Below are 15,035 nucleotides of genomic sequence, written 5' to 3'. Positions count from 1 at the left end.
GAGAGGCAACAAAATAGTAACAAAATAAGAGCCAAAAAAAAAAGGCTAAGATCTGGATCCGATAATTATGGTAATATTTACGATCTGCTAAAAGGCATAATGGCTAGCGAGATACAGATATCTTCAACACTCCTCCTCAAGTGGGGAATGAATATTCGTGCATCCCCACTTGTTGAGCATTCTTATATGATGATCTTTGGTGAGTCCATCTGCCAACAGCTCGGAGCTTTCAACATATGGAGTTAATATTTCACCATTTTAAACTTTTTCCCGTATATAGTGGCAATCAATTTCGATATGTTTTGTTTTTTCATGAAACACTAAGTTTGCCGCTATATATATATATATAGCAGTTTGATTATCACAGTACATGGGAATAGAGGTATTGTTTTCAAGACCAATCTCAGTGAGCAGGATTTTCGTCCATGTAATTTCACTACCTATAGTAGTCATAGTCCTATACTCAGCTTCTGCGCTTGAACGGGATACCACACTTTGTTTCTTACTTTTCCATGCGACTAAATTTCCTCTGACAAATATGCAAAATCCAGTAGTAGATTTTCTATCAATGTTGCCTGCCCAATCTGCATCTGTGAAACTCTGAACTTGATTATTTATGTTTCTTTTGAACCACAGCCCTTGCCCTAGAGTCTTCTTTTTATTTGATTTTCTATTAAACTCGTTATTTTTCAATGACTTTCCCGAGGAAAATGCATGTGTTGGCTGGCTAACCTTATTGTGTAAGATCTGTCTAGTCTTGTAAGGGTGAGATATATTAGTTTACCTACCAGTCTTTGATATATAACTTTCTTTATTTATGATTGCTCTTTCGTTGCAAGATGGTTTATATCTCACTTCAATAGGAGTATCCGCTGGCTTGCACCCTAATTTGCCAACTTATTCGAGTAAATCCAAAGTATACTTTCTTTGTGATAAGAAAATACCTTTCTTTGAGTGGACTATTTTGATTCCCAAGAAGTAGCGAAGTTTCCCCAAATCTTTTATGTCAAATGTTTTCCTCAAAAAGCGCTTGATATCTGAAATCATTTTTTTATTTGTTCTTGTCAAACTAATGTCATCTACATAGATAAGGACAAGAATTATATGATTATTCTCCCTTTTGATAAATAATGAATTGTCCGCATTATTTCTAACAAAATTATCTTGTTCAAGAGCATCGCTAAGGCAAAGATGCCAAGCCCTAGATGATTGACGCAAGCCATATATAGATTTATGCAATTTACATAAGTGGTTATTGTTATCTTCATAAGAGTGTCCAGGCGGAAGTTTCATATAAACCTCTTATTTTAAGTCTCTCTGCAAAAAATCATTTTTTACATCCAATTGGTATAGAGATGAATTATAATTGCAAGCAATTGAGATAATATCCCTAACCATACTCATTTTTGCAACAGGGGTAAACGTTTAATCAAAATCGAGACTTTGAGTCTGAGTATAACCCTTAGCAACCAATCAGGCTTTATATCATTCAACAGATCCATTGCAGGCATATTTCACTTTGTATATCCATCGGCATCCTACTGCCCTTTTTTCAACAAGCAAGGTGACTATATCCCAAGTTTTGTTTTTTTGAAGAGCTTCAAGTTCTTATTCCATGGCGCGCACCCAAACCGGATTCTTAGTGGCTTCCTTATAGGTATTTGGTTCTTTGATGGATGAGATATTGCTAAGAAAAACTTGATAAGACCGAGATAATCTGCCATATCCAAGTTGTTTTTCTATAGAGTGAACCACCTTATAAGAAACATAGTCATTCAAATAGCTTGAGGGCCTAATGTACCGTTCTGACCTTCTCAAGGTAGGTAGATCTTCTTGAGCGTTGTTAGGTTCAGAAATGTCATGAGGCATAGTTTCTACTGGTTCAAGTTGTCTTTCTTCCATACACACAAACTCATTATACGTGTCAAGTTTGAATAAAACAGTCTCCCCCAAAGTAGAAACTTTCTTGGTTCCTTTATCATAACAAGGAGTATTTTCTTTGAAAACTACATCTGTAGAAATAAAAACTTATTTTTCCTCCAGATTATAACATTTATATCCCTTTTTAGAGGTAAAATATCCTAAGAAGAGACATTTAGCAACCCTACTGCTGAGTTTATCAGGATTTTGTTTGGCCACATATACCATACACCCAAAAGTGTGCATGTGTCTAATGTTTATCTTTCTACCTTTCAATATCTCTAAAGGAGCACGACTTTGAAGATTTTTACCTGGCAATCGGTTTATGATGTAGCATGCATTCATAACGGCATCACTCCAAAAAAAATTAGGAACCTTCATTTGAAAAAGGAGAGCACGAGTGACTTCCAATAGGTGTCGTTTTTTCCTTTTAGCCACCCCATATTGTTGAGGAGTTCTGACACAGGTGAACTGGTGATCAATCCCCTTAAGTTTTTTAAATAGTTTGAATTTAGCATTTTTATACTCAGTGCTATTATCTGATTAGATAATTTTTATTTTTTTTCTCAAACTGAGTTTCTATCATATTATAAAAACTCTAAAAATTGTCAAAAACCTCATCTTTGGTTTTGAGAAGATACAACCACATAGTTTTTGAGAAGTCATCAATAAAGGTCATGTACTATCGATAGCCAGAATATAATATATTTGGGGCAGGTCCCCATACGTCGGTATGAACTAATTCAAATAAACCTTCTGAGCAACTATCAGAAACAGGAAAAGGAGGTCTACTCATCTTAGCATATCAGCACACATCACACGAGAAACTTTCAAAATTAAAATTAGGAAACAAAGTTCGCAATGTTTTACTAGATCGATGTCCCAATCTTTTATGCCATAACTGACATTCTTCTCTTATCGCTAGAATGACACAAGTACCATGTTTTAAAATGTAGAGACCATTGGATAGCCTCCCATTACCAATCATCTTCTTCATCACCCGATCCTAAAAAACCACATTATATGGTGAGAAAATAATATCATAGTTTAAAGTTTGAGTGAGCCGAGATACTGAGAGAAAGTTAGATGAAAGGTTGGGCACAACAAGGACTGAGTGACGTAGACCTCATCTACTAATTTTACGTTACCGATTCCTTGAACTTTCACGATGGATCCATTAGCAATGGTGACCTGATTGCAATCTTTTAATCTTCTAAAATCATCTACATTACTTGTTGAGGAACACATATGTCCAGACGCCCCTGAATCTATCACCCATGGATTTTTGTAATCAGCAAAACTAGAATAAAAATTACATGACTGTTGCGGTTTTGACGCTGAGGCAACCATGGCAGTCGACTTCTCATTTTGCTTGTAGAGTTATTGAAGAAGTTATGTCAATCCTTGTAACGTGATTTCTGAGGTGTTAGCTGAGTCATGTTGAGTTGCAGCTTGTGCTGAGCCTATTTGATTCTGATTAACTTTATCAGACTTCATAGACCTAGGCTTGCCCTCTGTCCTTCTTGCAATGTGAGCAGATTTTTTTTTTGAGTTTTACCCTTGGTAGTGCTATACTCATCCCTTTTTGCACAAGTCACCACAAATGCTACCTTGTCATTGGGATCATCTTGATTCAAACTATTCTTCGGGTTCATGACCCGTCGGCGCGACTCCTCTCTCATAACAGTAGAGAACACGTTGTTGATAGATGACACTTCAGGGGACATCAAGATTTGACTTCTAAAATTTTCGAATTCGTCTCTAGGACCAGCAAGTAATTGAAAAATATTTTCATGCTCTCTTAGTTTAGAAACAGAGATCAAGTCCGTGCAAGTACTAGTGTAGGATTCACATTCATCCCACATTCGTTTCATTTTTTCGAAGTAATCACTAAATGACATCTCGTTTAGTTTTAGACTATGAATCTCGTAAGAGAGTTGATACATACGAACTATGTTATTTTGCTCGCTATACAACTCACGAGCATTATTCCATATCGCTTGAGCATAATTGAGAAATATAAAACCTTTTGCAATTTTAGATTCCATGAAGTTTAAAATCCACGACATCACCAAATCATTTATCGATCTCCATTCATTATATTTGGAGTCGGTAATGCTAGGTCTGGAAATTTTACCAGTGACAAATCCCAACTTGGATCTACCACTCAGGTATAGAGAAACCGACTTTGACCAAGCTAAATAATTTCTGCCATTTAGCATAATAGAGGTGATTTTGGTATTTGGTATATATTCTTGAACAAAAATGGAAGTAGCTGATTGACTAGATGTTGAACTTCCATACGCCATTGCAGGAGCAGGTCAGAAAAGTGTCCCCAAAGTCTACTCTGATACCATGTAGAAATAATAGAAGAAACTAAGAACAGAACAAGATTTAACGTGGTTCGGTCATACCGACCTACATCAACGAACACCAGCAGCCAAACCTCCTTTCATTCATGTATATGTGTTAAAAACCTTTTCATCATTAAATATACAACAACAATGCAACGATGTGCCCAAATCTTCCTTTAACTGTCATCCATAGAAAAAGGAAGATTTACCAAAAAAGAGAGCCAACAAAATAGGAGCAAAAAAAAGAAGCTAAGGTCTGGATCCGATAATGATGGAAAGTGCAACCATAATGGTAACCATCTCAATATGCTAAAAAGCATAACGGTTGGCGAGATGCAGATATCTTCAACAGTAGAACAAAAGTTGAACACATGAAGTACAAGTTTAGTACATAAGCTAATGATAGCAATGTAATTTAAATATAAAATATGCCTATTTAACAATGTCATAATTTTGGTATTTAAAGTTTATATTACAATAAAATTGAGGATTTGGATATGATATCGCTAAGAAGATCAATGTTGGCTGGGTTAAATGAAGACATGTTAGTAGTGTGTTATATCATAAAAGAATACATCTACAACTGAAAGGATGTTTATACAAGATTGCTATAAGGCTAACACTATTATGTAGAGTTAAATGTTGAGTAAGTAAAAAATGACGAGAATGCAAAATGCATGTTGCAGAGACGTGTATGTTAATATTAATGTATAAGGTTACATTAAAAGATAAAATTAAAACTAAAACTATTAGAATTCACCTATGAGTTACACCAATAAAGGATAAAAAAATGTGAATGTGGTTTAAGATGGTTTGAACATGTTGTGGGAAGACCTCTCACATCGCCTTTGAGAAAGATTGACATTGTACAAGTAAAAAAAAAAAGACAAGAAAAAAGAACCAATAAAGACTTAGAATGAGACAATTAAAGGTGATAAAGGAAGATTGTAACGTGACAATTGACATGGCTCCCAATCAGATGTGATTTGGAATCACATTTGTCTCATAAAACCAAGACAAGTTCACCCATCATGGGTTCCACCCCTTGCAAAACTTTCAACTAGCCAATATGGACTTGACCAAGTATTGGGATAAAAATCTTCACATTGTTGAAAATATCACAAAAATAAGGTTGTTTTCATTTATTGAAAGTTTCATGATTATATCATGACGTTTACATTATTTGACAATATCTATGGATAAAAAACACCATTTTATAGTCTCATATTATTTATTTGATCCTTTTACATACAGTTTTAAATTTAAATTTTTTATTATGTCTATATTTTTTGCCAATAAAAATGCAAAAGTGTACAAATCCTCGCGAGAAATTAATGGACATTTAATTGTTGTTTTTATTCATTTGTCACTAAAATCAACTCTTCAATCCCAACAAAATCCAAAACCCAATTGGGCTGGTATTTATCACCAAAAGCTCGATTTTGACTTAGTTTCTACCTATGTCACAATGACACGCTATAGTGACACGTTAAAAAATGATGACATAGTAACAAGCATGTCCACTCATTTGGTAGGAGTGACTTGTGAATGCCACCAAGTTGATGGGATGTCACAAGTTCCAAACTCATAGGTTGCGTCACTTATGCAAGATCAAAGCTGGGTGTACTTCCCAATGGACAGCCAATGTGCGGTAGGTGATGAAAGGGTTTCTCTCTTGGATTATTAAAAAAAAAAAACTAATATTATTCTAATAAAAATATAATAAGGGTCTATTAAAATATACTTTCTTATGCATTGAAATATAAATAGATATTTTATTAATTAAAAATGAAAATCCATGCTCTCGTGTCATTATTTTAACAAATATTATGTTTTGGGCATCGTACTCTTCCGTCTGTTGTGACCTATATCTTTGTGACAGGTTCTAGATCTTTCACGGACCAAGCTCGAGTTATGGAAGCTGAAGCTGAAGCTGACCATGACGTCACGAGTTTAAAGGACAAGCTTGTCATTTTCAAGCAAGACTCAAAAGCTGGCAATACTTTGTGTAGTACACGGATACGATAACTGGCGTTATTAATGCCACTCATGCAAACAAGTCAGGTATTTACAAGAATATACTTAAAAGATTTTTGCAATTTAGGTTCATACCTACATATTTTGGCATTCAAATGCAGAAAAAGTGGTAGCTGAGCAACCCTTAGGTGCGCAAACACAGTGGCCGTCCATCACCAGTCATGATGGATTGCAAACAAAACCACAAAAAAATGTTAAGATGTGTTTTTTTGGCATTTTAGACTCTTTAGTGGCGTCCATCAAAGCTGCGATGGATGGCCAGAAAAGTCCCGTAGTAGCTGCGCACTTGAGAGCTGCCACTCACTCTTCAATGAAGGTTGATTAGACTTATTTTTAAAATTTTAAAAAAATGGTTAAAATATTTTTAATTTTTTTAAAAATGCGTAAAATATTTTTAAAATATTTTAAATATTATTTTAATTTCTGTAACACGTATCGTTTCTGTTTAAAAGTTGACCGATTCAGCTATGAATCCGAATCTGACAGATTCACCTAAATTGTTTTCAAAACGATTCAAGGTCCAATACGATATTGACAACATTGTTATAGTCTTGAATTTATCGACTGTGGTTAAAGGCAGAATAACTGTGACGAGCATTAACTTGAATAACTGAACAAAAAACTTATGTATGATTTTGAATTATGAGTATGTTAAGGCATGAATTTGAATTACCAAGAGAAGTGATGTATGTTTTTGTAAACAATCCAATATAATAACCCTTACTTCTTTTTACCTTTGGTTATTTGCAGCACGTGATTGCAAGTCCAATGTTGATTTGGAGAAGCAATTGGACAAGTCATTATAAAATCATAAAATTCCTAGTAAACCTTTTTAGAGCTCACCTATTATAATACTATAAATTATCAGTCTTCTCTATTCCCATGTGGTCCCTCATATCTTGCTTATGCTTCTTTTTTATTGGGTTATTCAACTTGCCCACGTATAGGAGTGCAAATGGATCGAATCCAAACAGATTTCCTATCTAACACCTTATCATCAGGGATGGATTTCAAACTAGAAGACAAACATGTGTTTGGATTATATCTAGACTAGAGCTGTCAACGGGTCGATTTTACCTTGACCAAACCCTATAGGGTCCGACCTGAGTTTCGATTAAGACCCACAAAATTTTAATGTAAAAATAATAATAAATATTATTTTAGCGGGTATGATATGGGTTTAGTTCATATGGTTCTTATCGGGTCCGAGTATGGTTTATCTGATAGTGAACCCGATTAGACTAAGATACAGACTATATACCATACCCAAAAATCTGGTTCAAGCTTGGTTCCACCTGGATTTGAAGCAAACCCGACCCGTTGACACCCCTAATTGAGACTTAGTGTAATAACTATAATTTTAAAATGTTAAATAAATTCATTATATGAATTTGAACCCTATGGATCATGAACCAGATCTGGACATGATCCGAAGTCTAAATAATATTTAGATCTAGAATTTGTATTGGATATGAATCCATATCTAAAAATAAAAATAGATTTTTTAACAAATTTGAATATTATTTAAATGGATATTTTCAATGAATATGAATATTATGTAAATATATATTTTTTGCGGATCTAGATATTTATCTAAATCCACGTTTCAGAAGCATACTTATGAATATTTAAATTAACCATGAGCAAAATGATAAAATTGCAAGTGCTTAATATTAAATACTGAAAAATATAAAGTTAGCATCTCTCTCCTCGCTCTCATCTCTCTCCTCTCTCTCATAATTTTTGAACCCAAACACAATTATTATTTTTGGTTTGTTTTATTAGAAACCTCTAAAACCCCTACTTGCCTAGTTAGGGTACCTCGTTTATGGTTCAATAGCAAAAGCCATTTTTTTTTTAAGATGAATTTGAGATCCTGCTGTAGAAGCGCCATCAAAATCGCCACATTCAAATGCAAATTTAATAAAATACTGTGAAAGCGCTACTCAAAATTTTAAAATAAGGTATATACTTGTAGAACTCATGTAATCCTTCGTATGGATTTATAGAATCTCCTAACTCTCTCCTGAACCTTTATATTTTTTTATAAACCAAAATACAATAATTATGTCAAAAATTTTATTCAATTTTATTTTTATATAGAGGAGGTTCTATAAATTTTTTTAAATAACTTTGGGATTTTTCATACTAAAATAGAGAAGGTTCTGTGAACAATTTTAAAATAATTTATGGATTTTTTAAATTAAATAGACTGCATATTATTCAATTTTTAGTAAATTTATAGCCATTATTACTAAAAAAAACAAAGCACGTGTAGTCCAAATTTTTAAAATAATTTTTGGAACTATAATATAAAATAGGGAAGATACTTCCTGATATTTCAAAATGAAAAGAAGAAATCTTATTATGATTTGTATGAATTTATTTGAATTATCATTTAATTTTTAGAATTTATTCTGATATATTGTGCAGGATGCAAAATAAAATTGCAAGCCCTAAGATTTTGGCATTATTTTTCTTAACATAATTAAAATTATCCAACACTCTTATTTTCAAATAATACAGGTTATAAACCATAAGTTAATTAAATAATTTTATGACACTTGTATATAATATGTATGTTAAGCGTACATACGTAAAACTGTGGTTGAGCCATGAGTGCTAACCTGGGACTCTAAAATTGTCTAGAGATCCATTCATAATTGAATGTATGTCTCATGTTGATAATTCATGCTATCTATGCTTAATTGCAACTATAGTTAATATTGTATATGCATGTTGATACATTTTTAACATGCAATAAAAGTTTTATGGGTATTGACCCAAAAGTATAATTATTATAAAATTTTCAACCTTTTGTATTTGTTTTAAAAATAACATACATTGAGAATATGATCTCAAAAGGATATAAAAAAAATCACTAATAATTTGAGTTTGTCACATTAAAAAATGATAGACGAGCGAGTAGGTCAAATGTGAATCGACGTCAGCACCAATTCCATAAAATTTTTAGTAGTTTCTATGAGCGGTAATTTTCAATATCAGGTAGTCTAGACAAATTTCTCTGTAAGGATGAAAATCCAAGATTAGGATCTCTCTGAGGGTGAAAATCTAAGATTTAAGAAATTTAAAGGACAATGGATCATTTTCCTCAACCATGGTGAATTAGGAGGATTTTCGAGCTCAACTGAAAGGATCTAGTAGTCCAACCACGTACGTGTATTTAGCAGTTACACTACAATCATAGCTAGTCACAAGAACTTGATGGAGGTTTCTTGACTCTAGTGTCAGTGTCTCTACTAGCCAGAGATAAAATATAAAATAAAACATGTGAATTAACACCCCTGGAGGTACTAATGCTCATAATGTATCGAGATAGTGGTGCATCAAGTGTTGAATTAGAATGGTCACTAAATTTTATGTGCATGACATTTAATGCAAAAGCAATTTAATTTGAAAGATAATAATATTATTTGTGCATATAGGATATACATGGAGATGTATAATTATCTATTTAATTAATTGCTTAAATTGATTGAGTAAACAATTCTTTATTGATTATTTAGATTAAATTATTTTGGGTATATACATAAATCATAAGATAGTGTGAGATGCAAATAATTTTTTATGTTTATTAAATTAATTATAAATATTTAGATTCAATTTAGTTAAGCAGGATGAGGCAAAGGTTGGATAGTGGGTGGCACCTCCCCTGGGTTGCCTTTTGTGAGGCCCGTTATTAGCCAATCAGAGACTAGGGGGTGGCAAAAGTGAGTATAAAACTATAAAAGTTTTGAGCTAATGCAATTAGGCCAGTACTTACCCCCGGTATATGGTGAGGAGGCAAGCTCCCGTCATATGCCTGCTTGTGGGTAGAGGTTAGTCGCTGAATACGCCTCTAAATATGTGATGGTTATGCTCTGACCAGATTAACTTCCAAGCCATGAACTTCTAACGCTTATCTTTTTTTATTCATGTGAGATGCTACCAAGGTGTCTCGAGGAAAGCACAATTCATCCCAATTAAATTTTAAGTACCCCATTGCACGTTTCAACATACTCATAAAACAATACTGCCAAAACAAGTGTGAAGGTGTTTTTTCCGCACATATACATAAAATACATCAGCTTGCAAGGGAGAAGCTTCTCCTTTTGAGTCTACTTTCTGTGTTGAGCTTCTCGCATAGGATTTGCCATCCCACGAGAGAACCCCTAAGGGGGAGACCATCCCCCATATCGCCTTTTTAGGGAGCCATTGTGTCATCGAGAAGTGCAAAGCTTTATATAAAAAACCACAAATTCCCCATTGGTAACTAACACCCACCTTGGTGTATCTTCTTGTTGCCCAAGTGAGAAGTGTAACAATTATGCCATGAGACTCAATCATTATTGACAAACCAAGTCTGATGGAGACCTTCTTAAGACTATGTCCCAATCAAGGTTGTTAAATGCGATGAGGTGAAGCGAGGCGTTGAGCCTGCGCTTCGCCTCTGAGGAGTACGCCTCTCACAACTGGTATGGAAGTGAAGCGGTGGGAGGGGAGGCAGGGAGCGGCGGAGGAGCAGTTGACCAACAAGAACTTTCCCCCCTTGTTACAACATACAACTTAGGAAAGGCATCCCTTAACCTACCATCTCCCCACCACCAATCTTGCCCAAAGAGGGTGGTGATGTCATCACTTACCAATACTCGAACATATTTGCAAAAATCAGGTAGAATCGACACCCAACCCTTCCAAATCAGGGCAGGTTGTATGTCCTCTCTCTCCCCCCCCCCCCCCCCAACACGCACTGTAGCTACAGTGCGTGTTCGGGGGAGAAGACGCAACACCCTCTCTCCAAATCACAGAGCCTTTCCTCCATTTATGATTTTCATACCAATTGGAGGGCCGACCAATGGCATCATATTTGTCCTTTAAGATGACCACAATTCTCCCTCGCAATTTTTTCATAACCATTTTGCAATAAGTGCCTTGTTAAATCTCTTGAGGTTATGAATTCTTAGGCCACCCAAATCAAGTGATTGGGAGATTGTGGCCTAGTTAACCATTTCAAATGAATATTTAGAAGATATATGCTAGACATTTCTCAACCTTTTTTGGTAATCTAGCTAAAAACATGCAAATAGTGCATTACCATTGGTGAAGTATTGAATCATACAAAATTTATGTGTCACTCCTTTGACAATAATCACTTAGCACATGACTGGGCCTTCTCCATATAACGGTCTTCCAAGTTACTCCAGCGTAATCCCCTTAAAACTCCCAAATATAAGGGAAGTCCAAGATATTTCATCAGTGGGGAGCCTGAATTACATTCAAAGATGGTTGATGCCATTTGATGCAAATGCCCAGTGAGATCATTGAACACCACCAATTGACCTTTGGCTTCATTCATACACAGTCCAGAGATGTTTGCAAAACATCTAAGAATTACCCAAAGTGACTTGATTTATAGCCTCTAAATACCAAAAGGTCATCCACAAAAAGCAGACGATAAAGGGATACTGTTTGCGAAATCCTTCAACCATGAAACTTTCGCTGGGCTTCTGCATAAGAAAGCATAACTGAATCAGTCTCCATTGCCATTATAAAGAGAATGTGTGAGGGTGGGTCTCCTTGACACAAACCCCTCTTTGTCATGAAGAAATCTCCCTTGCACACATTTATAGACACCGAAATAGAGGATGAAGAGAGTAGACTTTCTATCCAAGAGTGCCATTTAACACCAAACCTCATACATTGCGCACCCAATTCAATAAAAAAGCACTAATCAAGAGAGTTAAAAGTTTTTTCCAAGTCAATTTTCAAAACAAACAAACTCTTATCAGAGGCCCTGGTTGAGTGGATTGCTTTATAGGCCAATATGTATGAGTCAAGTAAACTTCTTCCCGTGATGAAAGCACCTTAGTGAGTCTGATATAAGTGACCCAATAATCGACTTGATCCTAGAAGTTAAGATCTTATAAATGATCTTGAACATGCAGATCTTTAGGGATGAGAATGAGTAGTGATCTACTCAATGCGCCAAGAAGCTTATCATTGAAGGAGAATTTGGCCACATAGGTCATTCTTAACAAAGTCCCAACCTTCCTTTAAGAATTTAATTGAAAATCCATCCAGTATGGGAGTTTTACCTTTCAGCAAGCTCTATATTGCATTCTTAATTTCATCCACCGTAAATGGCTCATTGATGGCACAACTATCTTCTACACTCAACGAGTGGAATGTCATGAATGACATGTCATACGCTGTAATTTTTTTATAATTATTTCAATAAATAAAAATGATTTTTATGTCTAACTTAAGGATTTTTATTCATTCAAGTATATATTGTGATGAAAATTAATTGTGTTTATTAATTCAAAAAATTAATCCCACTTGAATTGGAATTCCAACTAAAGTTATATTGAGATTCAAATTTAACTTAGGGTTAAATTCATGCAAATCATAATTTAAATAGAATTTGAATTTGGACTTAGTAATTGGAGTTTGATCCATATTAAGTTTGAAATTTCATGGGATTTGGATTTTGTATGAAATGCAAGGTCTAAATTGGTTCAAAAATCTAATTTGAAAATTTGAGATTTTAGCTAAATAAATAAATCTTAATTAAATTTTTAATTAAGTAAACCAAACCAAGTGGATGGGTTGCCCCTTAGGTGGGCCCACACCCCCTCGGCTGGATACTACTTACCAAAAACCTTAATTCTTTTGAAATCCCATAAGAAAAAAAAAAAGATTGTCAAAACTTACCAAAACAATAAGAAGGCAAGTCTTAACAAGAGGGCCATGAGTTTGAGTTGGACTCATATGACCAACAAAGCAAGTAGAGGGACCCACACGAGGCACCCCTACTTACTTGATTAAGATCTAAAAATAAAGTACTATATGTAGCTTAATATATAAAAATTAATAATATATAATATATATTATACACCTATAGGGAGCAACTAGGTGGAACGTCTCCTCCATTCTCATCCTTAGTAGAATTTGTCAAGTCAAAGAGGTTAGGACAAATAAAATAGTAAGTACGGTAGTCGCTGAAATTCGTAAAGTTTAGAAATTTAAAAAGTCAACAATTGTTAAGTGTTTTTTTTGTTAAATATACAAATTGAAAGTAAGTCTTGAGAGAGATTATGAAAACTTTGGCTCAGTCCAAAGATCCATAAAGGGGGACCCCAAGAGGGGCACCCTACCCTTTTACCTTTTTTTGAACTTTCTTCACCATCAAGAAGCCAGTCTAGCTACCATTATGTCTACATCTTGAAGGAAGATAGCTGGAGCTTAGAGACGTTGCTATCGAGTGTGAAACTGAAAAACAAAGACCGATGCTACAACAAGACCTTCTATAAGGTAGCTGCAGCTTATTACATAAACATATATGGAATCCGGATGCATGTGGTTAAGGATGGCAGTGGACCGGGGCGGGGCGGGGGACAAGGTCTCCACCCCCGCCCCATCTCTAAAATTTAACCTTTATCCCCGGTCCACCCCCGTGGTAGGGGAGACTTTGGACCTCCACCCCCGCTCCATCTTTGTCCCCACCCCCGCCTCATCCCCCATCCCCGCCCTGCCTCGTCCCCGTTTTCTTGAAAAGAATCCAGGTTGTGATAAATGCAGAATGACCATATGGATTATGGATAGGGGTAGTGGCTTACAAAAAATCCCAGCGTCGGTGGTGGATACGCAAAGAAATGCAATGGCAAGGGTGGCCAACACAGTGATCGACTGCAATGGGTGGTGGTTGCCTCTAGTTGATGCTCAGACAGCGGGGAATGCGGCGACAGGTCAGAGAGGGGAGAAGAAGAAGGAAGAGGAAGAAAAAAAGGAAGGTGAGGAAGATGGGAAGAGGAGGGGCGTCAATGATGGCCGATGTTCGGACGAAAGGGAAAGAGAAGAATGTGAGGAGAGGTGTCGGTTGAAGGTGTCAGCAATGATGTTGCTTCAGCGAGGCCACAAACAAGGGGAAAAAAAGAGAGAAGAGAGAGGAGGTGGCACCACAAACGAGGCTCACGATAGCGGCACAGGGCGACAATAGAGAGTGAGGGAAGAAGGAAGAAAGGAAAGAGAGATGTTGTCGGCCAACAGTGGTCGGTGACGGCCCGACTCCAGCGAGAATGCAGATGGGGAAGGGAAAGAGGCGACGATGATGGCTACGATGGATAAAACACAATATTAGGGTTAGTAAGATTTTATTTTTTGATTCAGGGTCTTTTAGTAATATAGGGTGGGGCAGGGATGGGGCAGGGGAAAGTGTCGGTCCATCCCCGCACAGGGATGAACTTTAACCTTCATCCTCGTCTCCATCCTCGTTTCATGCCCTCCATCCCCCGTCCAAACGAGGCGAGGCAGGGCTCCATTTTCCCTCGGTCCACTGCCATTCTTACATGTGGTATGCACTGGATTTGTTCTAAAATCTAATATTACCATGGATCAAACTTATGAACATGATTAAATCAAAGATCAAAGTTGGATATAATCATCTAATGGGTTAGTTGGGGTTTCTTAACCATTTTTCAAAGAAAATGTTTTTTTAATCATAAACAAGAAAACTAGTTTTGGGGAAATCTAATAGACTAAATATGATTTTTTGTAGGCATGAGTAGATGCATTTACAATGTTGTTATCATGTCATTTGGTATGACCATGCATATTAAACCATAATTAGTATTTAAGAGATGGTTTACTCATAAGTTTTGACAAAAATATTGGTTTTAAAAATCCATGACTGAAAAAATGTCTTTTAACCCTTGATTGTGGCTA

This window comes from Nuphar pumila, chromosome 1 (assembly GCF_984573655.1).
Source record: "Nuphar pumila chromosome 1, dmNupPumi1.hap1.1, whole genome shotgun sequence".
NCBI lineage: Eukaryota > Viridiplantae > Streptophyta > Magnoliopsida > Nymphaeales > Nymphaeaceae > Nuphar > Nuphar pumila.
Note: the sequence above shows the minus strand (reverse complement) of the source record.